At 43.7% G+C, this 19,538-nt stretch overlaps 1 protein-coding gene across 1 annotated transcript in view; it reads left to right on the top strand.

The window, feature by feature from the left end:
- Window positions 1-19,538, top strand: part of LOC126158346 (agrin-like) — a 566,092-nt gene that overhangs the window by 247,051 nt on the left and 299,503 nt on the right. The window lies entirely within an intron of this gene.

Genomic DNA, 19,538 nt, shown 5'->3' on the forward strand with positions numbered 1-19,538 from the left:
GAAGAAAAACAGCAAGTCCATCAGTTTCTCGATCCACGAGTGGTGCATCCAAAAGTGGAGACCTCAACCGAGAATGTGATCTGATCTAGCTGGGTGATTCATAATAGTAAAAGCTAAATGGTTAGAAAACGTAACGGACATCATCTGTACTGTCAATAATAAAAGCAAGATGAAGGAGATAGGAAAGTCAAAAGTCAGCAGGGAAGGGATGGAGGAGTGTGCCCCAGGGCTCTGCATGCTGCAGGGAACGTCCCATCCACAGTTGTCCCACCCCTGGTCAGTTAGTCAGGAGCGGTCAGCAGCGCTCCCTATTCAAGAGAGTACGACATCTAGAATGGAATATTGGGTACGGCAGAAAGGAGGCCAGCCCAATCTGAAAGCGATAAAAACAAAGCAAAAGAGATATTAAAGAGTAGCTTGGCCAAGGAGGTGGTATCGGAGATCCCCCAGACCCTGCATGCAGCGGCAGCCACCCTACCCCTGTCCTAGAAGTAGATCAGAACCTTATAACGGAGAATAAAAACAACTTTGACGGAGAAAACTGAGAACCAGTTCAATCACCCGTGAGCTGTCCGCCAATATTAGAGGCAAGCAATCCAGAAGTCCATACTTAGCATGGAGGGCTATAACCCTCCTACCTGTCCGGTTAATTAGGCTTTTCTGTATGACCATGTACCTAAATTTCATAATCTGTGGGGAAAAGGCATCTACTCCTAAGAATAATGCACAACCGAGAGAATTAGATGAAGTTATAATCGAATCACCACTGCTCAGTATTTTACCAATGACTATTAGAAGCAAAGTTCGGTTAACTTACGTAAACCAGTTTTTAATTAAAAGTAGTTTGTGGAAAATTTGGAAAGAAGGTTTTCAAAGTATGTCATTAATGAAAATAACCAATGGTTGCCAGTTCCTCACCGGAACAAGAATACTTAAATTGAAACTCAACTTCATACTCATAAGCAATCTTACGTAAAAATACGTCATAACGTAGGAACAGTACCTAACTCACTCTTTCAAGTACTTCACACCACACGTCATAGTTGTCAAATAACAATCAAATAGTTAACGCATACAACGTATGATATTAATTTTCAAAGATCAATTAAAGTAAGATTGTTTACTGGCTGTGGACAGAATCTTTTTATTACGTTACTCACCGTAATACTGACTGTCGTAATTGTAGCAAGCAGAAAGATTGTTTGAATTTACTCATTGGTAAGGACTGTCGTTTACCTAGCAGTTACTCTGATGTTTCTTTGTAATGAAAGTTATATATTATGCCACAAGCTATAAATTAGAACTGTGCATTAATCGTAAAATTCAGTGTCCAAGTTACGTAAAGTTTTACTACCAATTTTTTTATTATGAAAGTTACTCTATTTTTAGCAAATGAATTAATATTGGCTTTTGCACCAATTTCTGACGTCATTCATACTACAGCCAAATATTTCATTATTACGTAATTGGCCAAAAGTTGGAAAATTATGTTTTTATAACCTAATAAATTAATATTCGCCTCATTTACAGCTTCTTTTATGATTATCTCGGTTAGTACAAAGCGGTAGGATGGATACTTCTTGTACAATGACTTATTAAAATTATTTACGTGACAATATGCACGAAAACAATGTTATTTAAGCAATAAAATTTCACCTACGTTGGTCAGCCTATTACAGTTCTAGTTATAAAAATTCTAGATCTTACTTCACTTTAAGATGCCGTTGGTTTCTCAAGTGGCTTCATTTAGCAGTAAAGTAGGGCAAGGTTGATCTTTTTGCCATACCATAGCCAATAACAAGGGCCCACAGTACTATTAATGTTATGTGACTTACTCTTGCTGCATTTGTACTGTGCCCAATAAATGCCATAGTTCGCCCATATTAAACATCCGCCAAACCAACCATTTCAGTTTCCACTACTCCGCACTTCGGAAACAGACTTTTTATCTCCGCACTTTTGCATAGCCACACAGGTGAATACACTCAACCAACGATACCAATCGTCTCCTCGCGACTCCGAACTGCTCGCACCCCCAGCGACAATGCATTTACAATTTATTACACTTTTTGACAATATCTTTTCCCTTATTAGGCCAGCGTGTCTACCTACAACATGTTAACATTCCATGCGTATTCTCTTTCTTAAATAACAAATGTAATTTGTAATTTGACAACATATTTACAAGACTAATATTCGATACAATTATTAAAAAATAACTTCGCAAAACTCGTAGAAAATGTCTGATCACCCATAGAGTTGTGGTGATATAGGCCAAAAGGAGGGGGAATTCCACCAAAATATGAGCTATTGTACGTAAGACTTCATAACAACAATGTGGGGGGCGGCTTCTTACACAAAATAAAACTATAGGTTAACCTGACTGATGCGGAGACAGCACAGGACTGTGGAGAAGCGGAAAGAAGTGCACCATACAGCAGCAGTCTCATTGATTGTGCAGAGTTTACCAGATGTGAGAGTATCCTACCAGATATTCCATTTCTGAGCGAGCAGAGATCTCGTGTGCACTCGCAAATCCGCACCTGGGATCATCAAAGCGTGTGGGGAGCGAGCAAGGGCTTCTCTAAAACAGTCGGCCAGTTCATTCCCTGAGATACCCACATGACTTGGGACCCACAGAAAGACAGCTGAGAAGGCAACACGACGAAGGTCATTAGGATGTCATGAATAGCAGAGACCGAAGGGTGGAAGGAACAGTATCGGTCATTAGCCTAGACACTGCTCATTGAGACATTACAAACTAGAACACCATCAAGGGCGGGATCTGCTAATGGCTATCAGCTCTGCCGTAAACACGTTGCATATTCCCAGCATCGATTGGCATTCAGTACCAGCAGGATGTGTAAAATCATATTCCGTCTAACCCACAGTTTTAGAGCGATCGCTATAAAAAATGAAAGCACCGTGGAACTCTTGAAGAATCTAATCAGTGGACTGGGCGCCTTCCGAGAAGGAGTGCGTGAGAAAACACGGGGAGCCCAGTCCAGGGAGGGAAAATGGAAATCTTGGCACAGGGAAGTGAGCCCTATTCCAACTGGTAATTTCACTCGAGGGCTGATATCAGGAGGACGACATACCTCATATGCAAAGAGAATCTGGAATGATCAACGAATTGTCGAACGGCAATTGCGTAGAAGACCAAGAGATGGTACTGTCGAATCTGAAGAGGGAAGACCGATGCTTCTGCGAGGAGACTGTCTGTGAGACTAGTCCGGAACACCATGGTGGTATGCCAGATCTGTTTCAAAGGAGACCCCAAGCCATAAACTTAGCAATCATAGTCCATTAGGGAATAAACCAGGGGCTCGAAAATACGGATAAGAGTAGCATGATCTTCACCTGATGTGAGGGCAAGGGTGCAGAGGGTGTTAAGCTTCCACTTGCAGGTAGACTTCAGCTCACGAATATTGCCAGCCAAGTCAGCTTTTTATCTAAAATGGGGCTTTACTGCAACCACAAGGTGCTGGGCAACTAAGTAGAGTTACAGGTCAGGATGGACTGTGAAACGACGATAAAAATGCATGACCCACGTTCTTGTAGGCGAAAACTGGAAACCATGGGGAAGACCCAATGCAGAGCACCGCTGGATGGCATCTTTGGCTGGCGTTCAGCAGAGGCTGCCGAGTGGGAGCTGTACGAAATGCAAAAGTCGTCGACATACAGCGCAGGGATAACCAGCGGCCCGACAGAGATCACCATCTCATTGATGGCCATCAAGAAGAGAGTGACACTCAACTCAGAACCCTGTTGGGTGCTGTTCGCTTGGAGTAGGGAGGACCTGAGTGACGTGCCGACTCTGACACGGGATAACCAATCGAATAACAACTGACGAAAAAAATCTGTAGGGAGCCTCGAAAGCATCAGACATTGGGGGTAAGTAAAATGTGATGATGCCAAGTGGTGTCGTACGGCTTATGTAGGTCGAAATAGACTGTGAGAAAAATTGGTGCTTAGGAAAATCTGTCACATTGCTGCTTCCTGCTAAGCACATGGCTGATTGTGGATCGTCCTTCCCAGAAACGACACTAATAGGGGACAAAAGAGATGGATCCTTTCCTTCGATTATATCACACGAAACGCTCTCCAGATATGCCAATTAAACAGTTTTATTTGCAACACAAGAACGAAACTCACAGATCTGGGATGAACACAATAACTAGATTCTGAAGAACAAAAATAAAAAATTTTCTTGACTGTGTGAATGTTCAAATAATCCGAGTACCAAAAAGTAACAGTCAGACGATGAATCCCTTTCAAGTCTGTAGGAATGAATTTTTTAATACTAAGTCCGACAATTCCCAGGTGTAGGAGACGCAGCAAAACAGAGAAGCAAGTCTTCTCCCATCGGTGGCGACCCGTTTGGTCCGCCCCACTTCGCAGTGTCGGCGAAGAGCAGAGGAGTTGGTGGAGGGAGCGCGTCACCCATGAGAGGTCTTCCCATTGCGGCTGGCTGCACTCGAAATAGTGGTTGCCCTCGCTGCGCGGGATAAATGGACGTCTCGCCGAGTAACACTTCTGGTTGACTGCTCAAGCTTTGCTTCGGAGGGAGCAGGAAATAGTTTCGCCTGCGCTCGCTGATCGGGGCTCCGCGCTCCTTGAAGCTGCTGCTGGCCCAGCTACTGGTGTCGCAAGTAAGCTCGCTGGTTGGAATTTCCGCCTCGCGCGGACTAGAGTACTGTCTCCGCGGTGTATGTTGTGCAGGTTGCTGTTTGCACCTATTGAACTTGTTACCACAGCAAAATGGACCCGAGATTCGAGAGCCCACCGTAATCTACAGGCAAACATCCTTTCAGGCAGCTTGCAGGGTACGTTGGTCATGCTTATCGGCCGGTAGCTACCGAGAGACAGTTTAATTATTGGGAAAAGTATGCTATAACGCCGTTGCGATGGGATAACACCTTGGTGCGAAATACGGTTGAAGACCCTGAGTAGATGTTGCCTTTGGGGAATGTTCAGGTGATGGATACACACCTGTTCAAAAACTTGTCAACAGTGTACCATCAAAAAGTACCACAAAATTGACTGACTGTACTATACTAACAAACAGTGGAGGTATTCGGGATATCGTGACTCAACGACTTGCTGGAGTTGACAATAAATACATAGAAACAAGTAAAATGCACAGCAGTCACTCAGTCCCAGTTATCTTCTACCTTCTATTCGTTCGTGTACATTGTACTGATATAAACCTTCAATTGAAGACGGTTAACTGAATGAACGGTTTATGCTTTGGGTCAAATGGCTCTGAGCACTATGCGACTTAACTGCTGAGGTCATCAGTCGCCTAGAACTTAGAACTAATTAAACCTAACTAACCTAAGGACATCACACATATCCATGCCCGAGGTAGGATTCGTACCTGCGACCGTAGAGGTCGCTCGGTTCCAGACTGTAGCGCCCAGAACCGCATGGCCACTCCGGCCGGCGGTTTACGCTTTCTTTGTGTTTAATTTGTATACTGTCTACTCCAGTAAGTGCATGACTTATGTGCTCCCGAGTATCTGCTCTGTGCTAATAGAAGAGAGTTACCGTCAGTTTTGTCTCACCGTTATAACGGCATGTGTGAATGGCACACTGTGACACGCTTGAGGAAAGGGAAGGAATTACAACATAAAAAACATTAGGGTGCTACTCGTACGTAAAAAAGCCTTCTGCCGTTCATATGCAACGAACAAAGTTACAAGCAAGGCAGTCATGCTGGTTAATGTTCTCTTTCATAGTTAAATGACATTATCGTGTTTTCTTGGCAGTTTACATGTGCTTATACACTCCTGGAAATGGAAAAAAGAACACATTGACACCGGTGTGTCAGACGCACCATACTTGCTCCGGACACTGCGAGAGGGCTGTACAAGCAATGATCACACGCACGGCACAGCGGACACACCAGGAACCGCGGTGTTGGCCGTCGAATGGCGCTAGCTGCGCAGCATTTGTGCACCGCCGCCGTCAGTGTCAGCCAGTTTGCCGTGGCATACGGAGCTCCATCGCAGTCTTTAACACTGGTAGCATGCCGCGACAGCATGGACGTGAACCGTATGTGCAGTTGACGGACTTTGAGCGAGGGTGTATAGTGGGCATGCGGGAGGCCGGGTGGACGTACCGCAAGAATTGCTCAACACGTGGGTCGTGAGGTCTCCACAGTACATCGATGTTGTCGCCAGTGGTCGGCGGAAGGTGCACGTGCCCGTCGACCTGGGACCGGACCGCAGCGACGCACGGATGCACGCCAAGACCGTAGGATCCTACGCAGTGCCGTAGGGGACCGCACCGCCACTTCCCAGCAAATTAGGGACACTGTTGCTCCTGGGGTATCGGCGAGGACCATTCGCAACCGTCTCCATGAAGCTGGGCTACGGTCCCGCACACCGTTAGGCCGTCTTCCGCTCACGCCCCAACATCGTGCAGCCCGCCTCCAGTGGTGTCGCGACAGGCGTGAATGGAGGGACGAATGGAGACGTGTCGTCTTCAGCGATGAGAGTCGCTTCTGCCTTGGTGCCAATGATGGTCGTATGCATGTTTGGCGCCGTGCAGGTGAGCGCCACAATCAGGACTGCATACGACCGAGGCACACAGGGCCAACACCCGGCATCATGGTGTGGGGAGCGATCTCCTACACTGGCCGTACACCACTGGTGATCGTCGAGGGGACACTGAATAGTGCACGGTACATCCAAACCGTCATCGAACCCATCGTTCTACCATTCCTAGACCGGCAAGGGAACTTGCTGTTCCAACAGGACAATGCACGTCCGCATGTATCCCGTGCCACCCAACGTGCTCTAGAAGGTGTAAGTCAACTACCCTGGCCAGCAAGATCTCCGGATCTGTCCCCCATTGAGCATGTTTGGGACTGGATGAAGCGTCGTCTCACGCGGTCTGCACGTCCAGCACGAACGCTGGTCCAACTGAGGCGCCAGGTGGAAATGGCATGGCAAGCCGTTCCACAGGACTACATCCAGCATCTCTACGATCGTCTCCATGGGAGAATAGCAGCCTGCATTGCTGCGAAAGGTGGATATACACTGTACTAGTGCCGACATTGTGCATGCTCTGTTGCCTGTGTCTATGTGCCTGTGGTTCTGTCAGTGTGATCATGTGATGTATCTGACCCCAGGAATGTGTCAATAAAGTTTCCCCTTCCTGGGACAATGAATTCACGGTGTTCTTATTTCAATTTCCAGGAGTGTATTTGCAAACGCTGTTCACACATGTCACTTTCAAAAAGTCATTTTCTAGTTAATGTGACCACACACCTTTTGCTTTATTAGAAACATTGTATTTTTTTAATCTTCATACTGTCCAACTAGAATCCTTATTGTTTCAACTTTTGAAGATTCATCATCTTACATAAATTTGAAGTAAATCTGACATTAATTATTTACATTTAGACTCACAAACATCACAGCCCTTACGTTTGTGCACGCACCTCGTTAAACTGTGGGCGTATGGCGAGATATCTTCACTATTAGCAATGGTTTTCAAGAAAGTGAATTCTTTCTTCGCAGATTAAATGTGCTTATTCTTTGTTGTCTATTTTTAACATTAAAATTAATGTGAAGCTGTGTACAATATATCCCACCATCTAAATAACTGCTATAATCAGTACTTGATAACGCTATTCCTGTATAAACTTTTAATCTTCGAGGATTCGAACACTTGACCTTTTCATTCGCAGTCAGGTGCACTATCCGTTACGCAGCCGAGTGACTGCTCCGCTGTATATACACCCATGCTCATAAATTAAGGATAATTGCAGAATGTGATGCCACACAACGCGGCACTACACAAAAATGGCACTTATAGTATAGGCACATAGGGAACACACACGACACAGATCTGTAAGTCCATGGTATTGGTGATAAGTTGAGAAAACCGTCCCGAAACTCATGTGCTACAAAACGCCACTGTTTCTTGCGCATGTACCCCGTCATCAATATGGGATATGATCACCATGCACACGTACACAGGCCGCACAACGGGTTGGCATACTCTGGATCAGGTGGTCGAGCAGCTGCTGAGGTATAGCCTCCCATTCTTGCACCAGTGCCTGTCGGAGCTCCTGAAGTGTCGTAGGGGTTTGAAGACGTGCAGCAATACGTCGACCGACAGCATCCCAAATGTGCTCGATGGGGTTTAGGTCTGCAGAACAGGAACGCCACTCCATCCGCCTGACATCTTCTGTTTCAAGGTACTCCTCCACGATGGCAGCTCGGTGGGGCCGTGCGTTATCATCCATCGGGAAGAACGTGGACCCGGACCCACTGCACCCTGAAAAGGCGGACATACTGAAGAAAAAGACGTCCCGATACACCCAACATGTTATAATTCCTCTGTCAAAGACATGCAGAGGTGTACGCGCACCATTCATAATCCCACTCCACACCATCAAACCACGATCTCCATACAGATACCTTTCAAGGTCATTAATGGGTTGGTATCTGGTTCCTGGTTCACGCCAGACGAAAACTCGACGAGAATCACTGTTCAGACTATACCTGGATTCGTCTGTGAACATAACCTGGGACCACTGTTCCAATGACCATGTACTGTGTTCTGGACACCAGGCTTTACGGGATCTCCTGTGACCAGGGGTCAGTGGAATGCACCTTTCAGGTCTCCAGGCGAATAAACCATGTCTGTTCAGTCGTCTGTTGACTGTGTATCTAAAGATAACTTTTCCAGTGGCTGCGGTAAGGTCCCGAGCAAGTGACTGATGATGAGATATCGGTCTTCTTGTGGTTTTTGTACACTGTGGACATCCCGTACTGTAGCGCCTGGACACGTTTCCTGTCTGCTGGAATCGTTACCATAATCTTGAGATCACACTTTGTGGCACACGGAGGGCCCGTGCTACGACCTGCTGTGCTTGACCAGCCTCCAGTCGCCCTAGTATTCTACCCCTCATAGCGTCATCAATATGTGTTCTTTGAATTATTTTCAACACACAGTCACCATTAGCACGTCTGAAAACGTTTGCACACTTACTCGCTGCACCGTACTATGACATGCACCAACATACCTCTGCGTATGTGGACTGCTGCCAGCGCCACCGTGCGACGACCGCGTGTCAAATGCACCGCATGTTCATGCCCAGAGGTGATTTGAACCCTCAAACCGCCCACCAGAGCGTTGTTTCACCATGTATCAGCATGATCCTTAACTTATGAGAATGAGTGTATATCGGCTGAGTATCTTCTAAATGACTATCAACACAAGATTCTCCAAGAATAATTTTATTGTGTCCCCTTCGTTGCTCACGTCGCCGCTCTAAATGAATGGAACATAAACGCATCAACTTTCGCAAGATTTCCAATACCAGCGTTCACAAAATTCTTTTCTATTATTACTTAAAAACTGTAATTGTGTTTTCCATCACTAAATAGCTACACTGTTTGCAGAAAAAGTAGGTAGAAATCTGGCAGCTTCGTCAAACACTCCTACAACTCATCTATAGCTTCGTCTTACTCCTAATCTGTGAAGTCACCAGAGCTTCAGCCAGTAACAGAGCATTTTCGATCACGTTACAAAATCTTGACGCTTAATTACTTTTACGCTTTAACTGCATAAAATAACATATTTTGTGAGCATATTGACCGTCAATGCTATTTGAATGTTATAATCAGAATAACATCAATCGAAATCATAATTTTAATACAGGAAAACAGCCTGTTGCCAGTGGTGCTTTAGGATTTGCCCAGGAATTTGGTGAAAACACAAGAATTCCGGAAATAATTATGCAGTAAGTTCCAACCAACCAGTGGCCGAACAGAGCTGTAGGTTAAACTTATTCTAAATGACGCTTTTAGGCGAAATAAACGCTTAACCTCAGGAGCAGCAAACAACGGGAGCAGCCGCTCAGCTACAAAGACAGAGTGGGCAAAGCCCAGTGGCAGCATGACAAAATAAACAATCACGAAATAATAAATGGCTCAAATGGCTCTGAGCACTATGGGACTTAACATCTATGGTCATCAGTCCCCTAGAACTTAGAACTACTTAAACCTAACTAACCTAAGGACAGCACACAACACCCAGCCATCACGAGGCAGAGAAAATCCCTGACCCCGCCGGGAATCGAACCCGGGAACCCGGGCGTGGGAAGCGAGAACGCTACCGCACGACCACGAGATGCGGGCACGAAATAATAAACAGAGAGTTAGTTCAAAAAATATATCACAAGTAATACGGATTTAATGTACACAGCCGGTCAGCGATCTTACCAGAAAAGGTCTCTTTTAACGAACGTATTGCCCAATCTGTTTTATGACAGTCACAACGTTAACTAAGGCATAGAGTCAGGTTCCCAATAATAAAGCTTTAAGCAATGATTAATATGTCCTGCAACATAAGCATAGGATAATAAAGAGTATTAAATGCCGGCCACAGTGGCAGAGCGGTTCTAGGCGCTACGGTCTGGTACCGCGCGGCCGCTACAGTCGCAGGTTCGAATCCTGCCTCGGGCACGGATGTGTGTGATGTCCTTAGGTTAGATAAGTTTAAGTAGTTCTAAGTTCTAGGGGACTGATGACCTCAGAAGTTAAGTCCCATAGTGCTCAGAGCCATTTGAACCATTCGAACAGTATTAAATCAGAAGCCAATGAGCAAAGTAAGTTTACCAAACACTGAAAGCATCAGCCAAACAAAATTAATAAACACAACTTTCATAAAACGCAGGACACTGGATATAGGTATATGCATATTAAAGGTAACCTTAATAGCAGGTCCGTAGAACACTGTTATACGAAAATAGCAAACACCATAAAACACTGACAAACGTGAGAAAAGAACAGGACAGATAATCTACGGAAGGATACAACAGAAAGTTGCTCTTCACGCACACAGCAATTCAAGCATGCTGCTCAATAACGTGGCGAATAGATAATTTTACCAAAAAAAATTTAATGCATGTTCACCACAGTTCGCGAAGACGTGCTTGATATAAGATACAAACGAGTGTCTTTGGCCGAAAATACCAGACCGAAGCAATGGCACAAATATCTAGAACGTGAGAGAGGAACTAGGACGCCAAAACTAACGCCTGTTATCAAAGGATCTCGCCATAATCCGCAGTACTGGTAGGCAACCGTTCCCCAAGCACGCTCGCTTCCATCGACGGTCAGATGGCTCCGATAACCCTCCACAGCGACCAGTAGGCCATCGAACGCGACAGAAAAGTACATGTGAAAGCTGTGGCAGCCTAAAGCATATGTCGACAGTCGGACTCCAAGAGTTAGGATAGGGATAAAATTTACTGTCGCATGCACGTGCGTATATGTGTGCCTGGAAGAGAGGGAAGGAAATGGGAGGAGAACAGAAAACAGAGATGGAATCCAAAGAAGAGAGATGGGATTCATTGGTGTCTAGAACTATCAAGGATCAGTCAAGAAACTGTCTTCTGTCAGTGGCATGAACCGAGCTACGCTCAAAACCACGATGCATTCCCTATCGTATCATATATTACTACATAAATATACGTCGTAGTTTAACGTTGTTACCAAACATCTTGAAAAGTTCTTAACAGATTTACTTCAAATTTGTAGCTGACACTCTACAAATGTACAGACGGAGATAACCTCCTTGTTTAAAAAAAGAATAGGGCCTACAAATACGATACTCTAATAGGTGTTCGGACAGATATAAGCTATTTATTTTAGAATATACATCGTTAATCAATACACACATATCAAAAAAAGTTTTGCACCACCCCGGTTCCCAGAACTCCTGAAGGTAGACGTTGACTGTGGATATTGTATCGCAGACACAGTCCCTTTGACTGTTGAGAGATCTCACTAAACTCGCCCAAAGATGTGAACAACCATTCATGAGCAGCGTCTATTAGACGGACGGGGTCCGACAACCGATCAGTTCCAATCATTCCATCAGGATGGAGGTACACGGCTCGTGTTTTCCGTAGTTCGACCACGCCTAGACGGTCAATACCGCGCTTGAATAGCGCCCTCATTGTTACTTTGTGCCGAGAAGGGCTCTCAACAAGGGAAGTGTCCAGGCGTCTCAGAGTGATCCAAAGTGATGGTGTTTGGATATGGAGGAGATACAGAGCGACAGGAACTGTCGATGACATGCCTCGCTCTGGCCGCCCGAGGGCTACTACTGCAGTGGATGGTCGCTACCTACGGATTACGGCTCGGAGGAAACCTGACAGCATCGCCACCATGTTGAATAATTCTTTTCGTGCAGCCACAGGACGTCGTGTTACGACTCAAACTGTGAGTAATAGGCTGCATGATGAGCAACTTCACTTCTGACGTCCATGACAAGGTCCATCTCTGCAACCACGACACCCTGCAGCACGGTAAAAATGGGCCCAACATGCCGAATGGACCGATCAGGATTGGCATCACGTTCTCTTCACCGATGAGTGGCCCATATGCCTTCAACCAGACAATCGTCGGAAACATGTTTGGTGGCAACCCGGTCAGGCTGAACGCCTTAGACACACTGTCCAGCGAGTGCAGCAAGGTGGACGTTCCCTGCTGTTTTGGGGTGGAGTTATGTGGGGCCAACGCACGCAACTGGTGGTCATGGAAGGCGCCGTAACGGCTGTACGATACGTGAATGCCATCCTCCGACCGATAGTGCAACCATATAGGCAGCATATTGGCGAGGCATTCGTCTTCACGGACGATAATTCACGCCCCCATCGTGCATCTTGTGACTTATTCCTTCAGGATATAGATATCGCTCTACTAGAGTGACCAGCATATTTCACTGGTGTGATTTTAGTGGGGAAGCCAGTAAATTATCAGATGAGGCTCTCCCACGGAAATGTTGGTTATGTATTCGAGACAAAGACATCGTGGAACACAGATAAATATTTGTATTTTAAATTAGGTAGATTTGTATTTTAAATTAGATAGATTGAAGGGGGAAAGAGACAATCGAAGCTGAGAGAAGATGACAAGTAATCGGTTAAAGAAGAAAACCTCAGAAATAATAAATTCCTATTTACCAAGTAGTTTGACTAGTTAGCTGAAATAAGATAAGAGCCTGACCAATGTTTGAGCAAATTTGAGTGCAGCAGACTGGTAGAAACAACTTTGAGGCTAGGTCAGTAGAAAAGACAAGTAGGAAGTAAAGAGTATTGCTGCTAGGTAGTCGTCACTGGAGGGGTGTAGGCCTAATGCTACAGGAAAAGTCAGGTGTAGAATTCTAGATCACAAGATCGTTAAGTCCAGTGCCAAGCATAGCCCGGTGACAGAATTTAGGGGCCTTGTACACAGAGTTTGATGGAGAGGATCAAGGTACTTACATGAGGAAGAGCAGGAAACAGTCTGGTTAACTACTTAGAGTGTAGTATTTAATTGGACATGGAGGAAATAGGATCAGCAACAGCACACTCGTGTAGGGTTTTTGGGGGTTGTACAACGCCGTGACCAGCCCTGAGTTGACACAGCTGTTAGCCGTGTAAACGAAGGGCTCAGTGGATTGCTTTCGATTGAAACGAAGTCTCATATTGGTGCCACGCCTGTTGCTGCAACTGGGAGATTGGGATACACAACGTATGGCTACACCTGAATAGGAGGGAAGGACAGAGTAACTGAGCATTTTTCAGAAAGTGCAAGGGCAACTACAGGCACACAGCACATAATCTCTGTGGTTACTGGAATCAAAGGAGCACGTTTCTTAGATTAGAGTTATGTTGCAGAAAGACAGTATTCGAAGAAAATAGAGTAGAACAGAATCACACAGTTTCCAGAAAAATAAAACTAACTTGTTTCATCAGAACATTATGGGGTTAGTGGGTTATAAAACAAGGTATATAAGTCCCATTTATGCCTAGAAGATGTGGAAAGTTCTGAGGTGACGGATGTTGTGTGCCTCTCTGAACACTATGTAACCACAGGTTTATAGAAATTAAGTGCCAGAGATTACAGACTAGGAAGAGCTCACTCACATGTAAAAGTTGGATACAAAGTCAAAAACATTGAAATAAATAGTTTTTGTATAGAAAAGAAACTAGAAGCATATGCTGGTGAATCGTTACTTTCGGATACTTCTCTAGTAATTGTAACACTATTCAGATATCCTCCAAGAAACTTCCAGCTGATTACAAGAAATCTAGACGCATTATTGAGCTCTCTGTCACAAATAAGAAACAGTAGTTTGTGGAGTTTTATATATAGATTTCGTAATATATGGACAGGAAAAATGAACTGCAATCATTATTCTGGTGTTTCAGTCTATCTTCAGAAGTCAATTTTCCAACTTGTGTGCAGCAAGGTAGTAAGAGACTGACATTTTTATAGACGTTGCTCAGACTGAAATAATGTGCACCTACAAGGACTATCGAAGCATGGTGTACAACTAATGGGAGTAAACAATTTAGCACCTTACATCTCTGAGGAGGTTTATACAAAGCAATGAGGCTTATTAATGAGAACAGTATACGTTTTAGGAGTATGTTGGAGCAGACAATGAGGGATGAGGTATATACAGGGGCAGATGCTAACGTCAGATTCAGTTTATTCCATATTAAAGTTGTGTCAACACTTGAAAGTTGCTTTCCTAAATTTTTTTCCAAAATAACAAGTCGGCCATGTTATGGAATTAAAATCTCATGTAAGAGGAAAAGGGAAATTTACATGAAGGCCACAGTACGTCAAAATCTGACATTACTTGCATAATACAAAAAATGCTTTAGTATTTCAAGGGAAGTCATTAAAATGTCCAGAAGTATCCTCGTCATGACAGAAAAAAATACAGCAGATAATAAGATTAAAACTATATGGGATATTGTCAAATAGCAGACAGTACAGACAGTACAGACAGTCAGTGTATATCATACCAGTTTACACTAAAAGACAATGTTGTGACTAGTAATACACAAATTGCACCTATTCTTAACAATTACATTGTCTAATGTAGGAGCAAAAATAGGATTAAATGGTTCAGTTGAAGAAGAAGGTGAATACATTACAAATTTCATTCCACGAAACTTCAAGCAACTAGAAGTAGCACCTGTATCCATCACTGAAATTAACAAACTTATAGAAGTTATAAAAAACGAAAGCTCTTGTGGTGCTGATTGAATTTCAAAGAGAGTTCCGAAAAATTGTTCTACCTTAATAAGTAACGTTCTTAGTGATACATGCAATGGATCCCTCACACTGGGGCCCGCATCTCGTGGTCGTGCGGTAGCGTTCTCGCTTCCCACGCCCGAGTTCCCGGGTTCGATTCCCGGCGGGGTCAGGGATTTTCTCTACCTCGTGATGGCTGGGTGTTGTGTGCTGTCCTTAGGTTAGTTAGGTTTAAGTAGTTCTAAGTTCTAGGGGACTGATGACCATAGATGTTAAGTCCCATAGTGCTCAGAGCCATTTTGAACCTCGCACTGGGAATTTTTCCAGACAGGTTAAATATGCAAATGTTACAGCTCGTCATAAGAAAGGTGACAAGACAAACTTAAACAATAATCTACGAATTTTCTTACTGACATATTTTTCGAAAATATTGGAAAAAGTAATATGCTCAAGAGTACTCTCACACATAATCACAGTTTGGGTTCCAGAAAGGTTGCTCGACAGGAAATGTTATTTATACAGTCACTAATCAAATAGCACAAGCCTTACATAATAAAATATTTCCAATCGGTATTTTTGTGATTTCTCCGAGGTGTTTGATTGTATAGGTAATGTTTTTCTCTTAGAAAAACTAGTTTTATGGGACTGATGGTTGTAGGCACAGCTTATTTAAATCATACTTAAATAAAATGCGAAAAATTGTGCTGAACAAGGGTAGAGAATTTTAGTGATTGGGGATAAATCATAAAAGGAGTCCCACAGGATTTAATTTTGGGTCCACTCCTATTCCTTATATATGTGAATGAGCTTCCATTTTACATTCAACAATTGGAACTGGTACTGTTTGCAGGCGATACTGGTATTACTCGTATAATAAATGCCTTTTTCTCTCAAAATGGACTCTCCCTAAATTTTGAGAAAACACGTTTTATTCATTTCTGTTAAAAAAATGTCATATAAAAAACTGATGTAACAAATGTATAGGAGTCAATAAATAGGAAACAATTTTTAGGTTTATATGCTGATGAAACTAACTCGAAGAAGCACATTACTAAGCTTCTAAAACAGTTGATTTCAGCTATTTTTGCTCTACGTATAAATGCTAGTCTTTGAATCAAACGAATCATAATCCTGACGTATTTTGCATATTCCCACTCAGTAATGTCTTATGGAATAGTTTTCTGGGGAAATTCACCACTTAGAAAGTACAAATTCCATAAAAGCGAGCAGTAAGGATAATATGTGGGGTTCACCTGTTGTCCTGATGTAGGTACCTCTTCAAGAAGTTACGCATTTTAACTGCACTGTTGCAGTACATACATTAGCTACTGAAATTCGTCATAAGTAATCAATTACAATTTGAGAAGAACAGAGGTGTTCATACCTGGTACACTACAGAAAAAATAACCTTTATTCTCTAGCTTAACACCCGCTGCTTCGCTCGTGTAGACTGTAAGGTCTTTTTTCATCTTTTTTCATTCATCGAATTTTTATGTTGTTATACCCATTGGTCATGTGTAAATCTATGCACTGCGCAAAGAGTGCAAAACGAAATACTAATTTTCGAATTTCTAGCTTCAAAGTTGCCTTTCATAGCGACATATTTTCATAAAAGTTTTCATCCTGTATTTCACTCCCTTGGGCGTGGATTTTCAAAAAATCCCTCTTAAACGATACCTACAGCGTAACATCAACACTCTTCCCAAATTTCAAGTTTCTGTCCTCAGCGGTTTGGGTTGGATCATGATGAGTCCTTCAGTCTGGACATTTCTTTCCTTACATAGATTATTAATGCTGTGAGTGGTTCAGAAAGGAGATCAATGTACAGCAACAAAACGTTCTGATCATTTACCCAATAACATAAAGAATGTGACAGTTTTAAATCTAACCTAAAATGATTTATCTTAGACAACTCCTTCTATTCATGGACAAAATTATATTTAAAAACTGGTAGCCTGGAAAAAGGTTTTAAGCCTAAAAAGTAGTGTGTTCATTAATGTTAACATTAATCGTGTACATATATCCTGCAAAGTGATTCGTTCAACATCATTTCGACAAAAGAATCGTTCGAATGGTCTATAAAACATATAACTAACTAACTAACAGTTATCATTAATAAAGCAGTTCCCAGTACATAGTTCCGTTCTTCTGAAGCCCAGACCTAGATTTTATGCTTTAAAATTGTTCACGACTAATTTCATTCTCTCTTTTGACTAATCGCATCAGGTTTCTACTTGTGACTTCTTTTATCTTAGGTATTGCGATATGAAGAAACAAAAACAATCTATTCATATATTCCATAGTAACAGTTCGGCTACCTAACAGATCCAGGTTGTGAACAAATATGTGGCGCCACAACAAGAGAATCAGAAACATTTGTTCGAAATTTTGAAGTTTTGTTCTGCACTTAACAAACTGTAGGTTGGTATGGTTAGCTTTATGTATTTTCTACCTGCTTCTGTGCAATGAGGCACCAAAAGTTATCCGAGACAACTTGAAAAAACAGTACAACCTGGCCGAAAACATTGACTGTAGCCAGAGTGCATACTCAATAATGTAGCCCGTAGCTGCGCCGAACCTGTGGGAAGGGAGATAACAGCGGTAGTGGTGAGTGCTCCATTGTGAATGAGCACTGCACAGTGTCGGAGGTGCAGCTCAACAGCTGAAGCACATGTGGAATCGAATGTCTTGCATAGCTTGTAAGCTGCAGCTAGCGATCAGCAAACGATGGTATTAAGAGGCTGTGTCAATACAGCCAATAATTCTATAAATATAGAAGTTAAAAGTCGATAATTATTCACTAAAGAATGAAAAAAAGATACAGTCACAAAAAAGAAGATCAGCCAAAGGAAGAAAGGTTCTGCTACTCTGCCAGAAGTGAACTCTTAAAACAGAAAAGGGCTAAGAATGGAACATGGAGGACAATGTAACCCACTCTGAAAATGACGATGTCAAATAAAGAACATATATCACAACCTGTTTGGCAGTATTAACTAAAAAGAATTTTTTCTCCTTCTTCCACATCTTTCTAAGTAGTGAAGCCTTGGGAAGAACTTGTATCTATGATTTATTCCTTTTCTCGTACGAGTGGAATTGATAACAATTCCTGCAGATCTACCAAATACAGCTGATAATGTAATTTTTGCTTCCTCGTCTGACATTTCCCAAAAAAGTTTAATGCCACTGCATATAATCACACGTGCTTGATTATGACGTGCTTTCGCTGAGCTTGTGGCACGCGAAGAGTGCGGTGCCATGCTATGTAGCAAAGAGATAGCAACGAGATAGCTTCAAGTGTGCAGGCCAGCAGGCGACAACCAACTTAGGACGCTGCCCCTTTGGGCAACAGGGTCGAATCTCACAGTGGTCACGACGAGAATGCGTCATCCCGCTGTTGCTACGTTATTCTGCACGAATAAACAAGTTACTCGTACAGCACCATAACTGGAGCTAACTGCCAACAATTCCTTGAAACACTCAGCGGGCCGTAACTCTTGTAGCCCCGTAATATCCACTTCCCCACCTCCCCTCCCCCCACCCCCTCTGTATGTATCTGATGAAAGGCATCATATTCATCGTCCATGTAACGAAGTCTTCTGGTAAATATGAGTGCACCTACAACTGCTAGGTGAATCGTTTCTGTTTTACATCTGGTTTCGGTCTTTTGGACGACCGTAAGTCACAATTGCCAAACATATACACTCCTGAAAACTGAAATAAGAACACCGTGATTCATTGTCCCGGGAAGGGGAAACTTTATTGACACATTCCTGGGGTCAGATACATCACATGATCACACTGACAGAACCACAGGCACATAGACACAGGCAACAGAGCATGCACAATGTCGGCACTAGTACAGTGTATATCCACCTTTCGCAGCAATGCAGGCTGCTATTCTCCCATGGAGACGATCGTAGAGATGCTGGATGTAGTCCTGTGGAACGGCTTGCCATGCCATTTCCACCTGGCGCCTCAGTTGGACCAGCGTTCGTGCTGGACGTGCAGACCGCGTGAGACGACGCTTCATCCAGTCCCAAACATGCTCAATGGGGGACAGATCCGGAGATCTTGCTGGCCAGGGTAGTTGACTTACACCTTCTAGAGCACGTTGGGTGGCACGGGATACATACGGACGTGCATTGTCCTGTTGGAACAGCAAGTTCCCTTGCCGGTCTAGGAACGGTAGAACGATGGGTTCGATGACGGTTTGGATGTACCGTGCACTATTCAGTGTCCCCTCGACGATCACCAGTGGTGCACGGCCAGTGTAGGAGATCGCTCCCCACACCATGATGCCAGGTGTTGGCCCTGTGTGCCTCGGTCGTATGCAGTCCTGATTGTGGCGCTCACCTGCACGGCGCCAAACACGCATACGACCATCATTGGCACCAAGGCAGAAGCGACTCTCATCGCTGAAGACGACACGTCTCCATTCGTCCCTCCATTCACGCCTGTCGCGACACCACTGGAGGC

This window comes from Schistocerca cancellata, chromosome 2 (genome assembly GCF_023864275.1).
Source record: "Schistocerca cancellata isolate TAMUIC-IGC-003103 chromosome 2, iqSchCanc2.1, whole genome shotgun sequence".
NCBI lineage: Eukaryota > Metazoa > Arthropoda > Insecta > Orthoptera > Acrididae > Schistocerca > Schistocerca cancellata.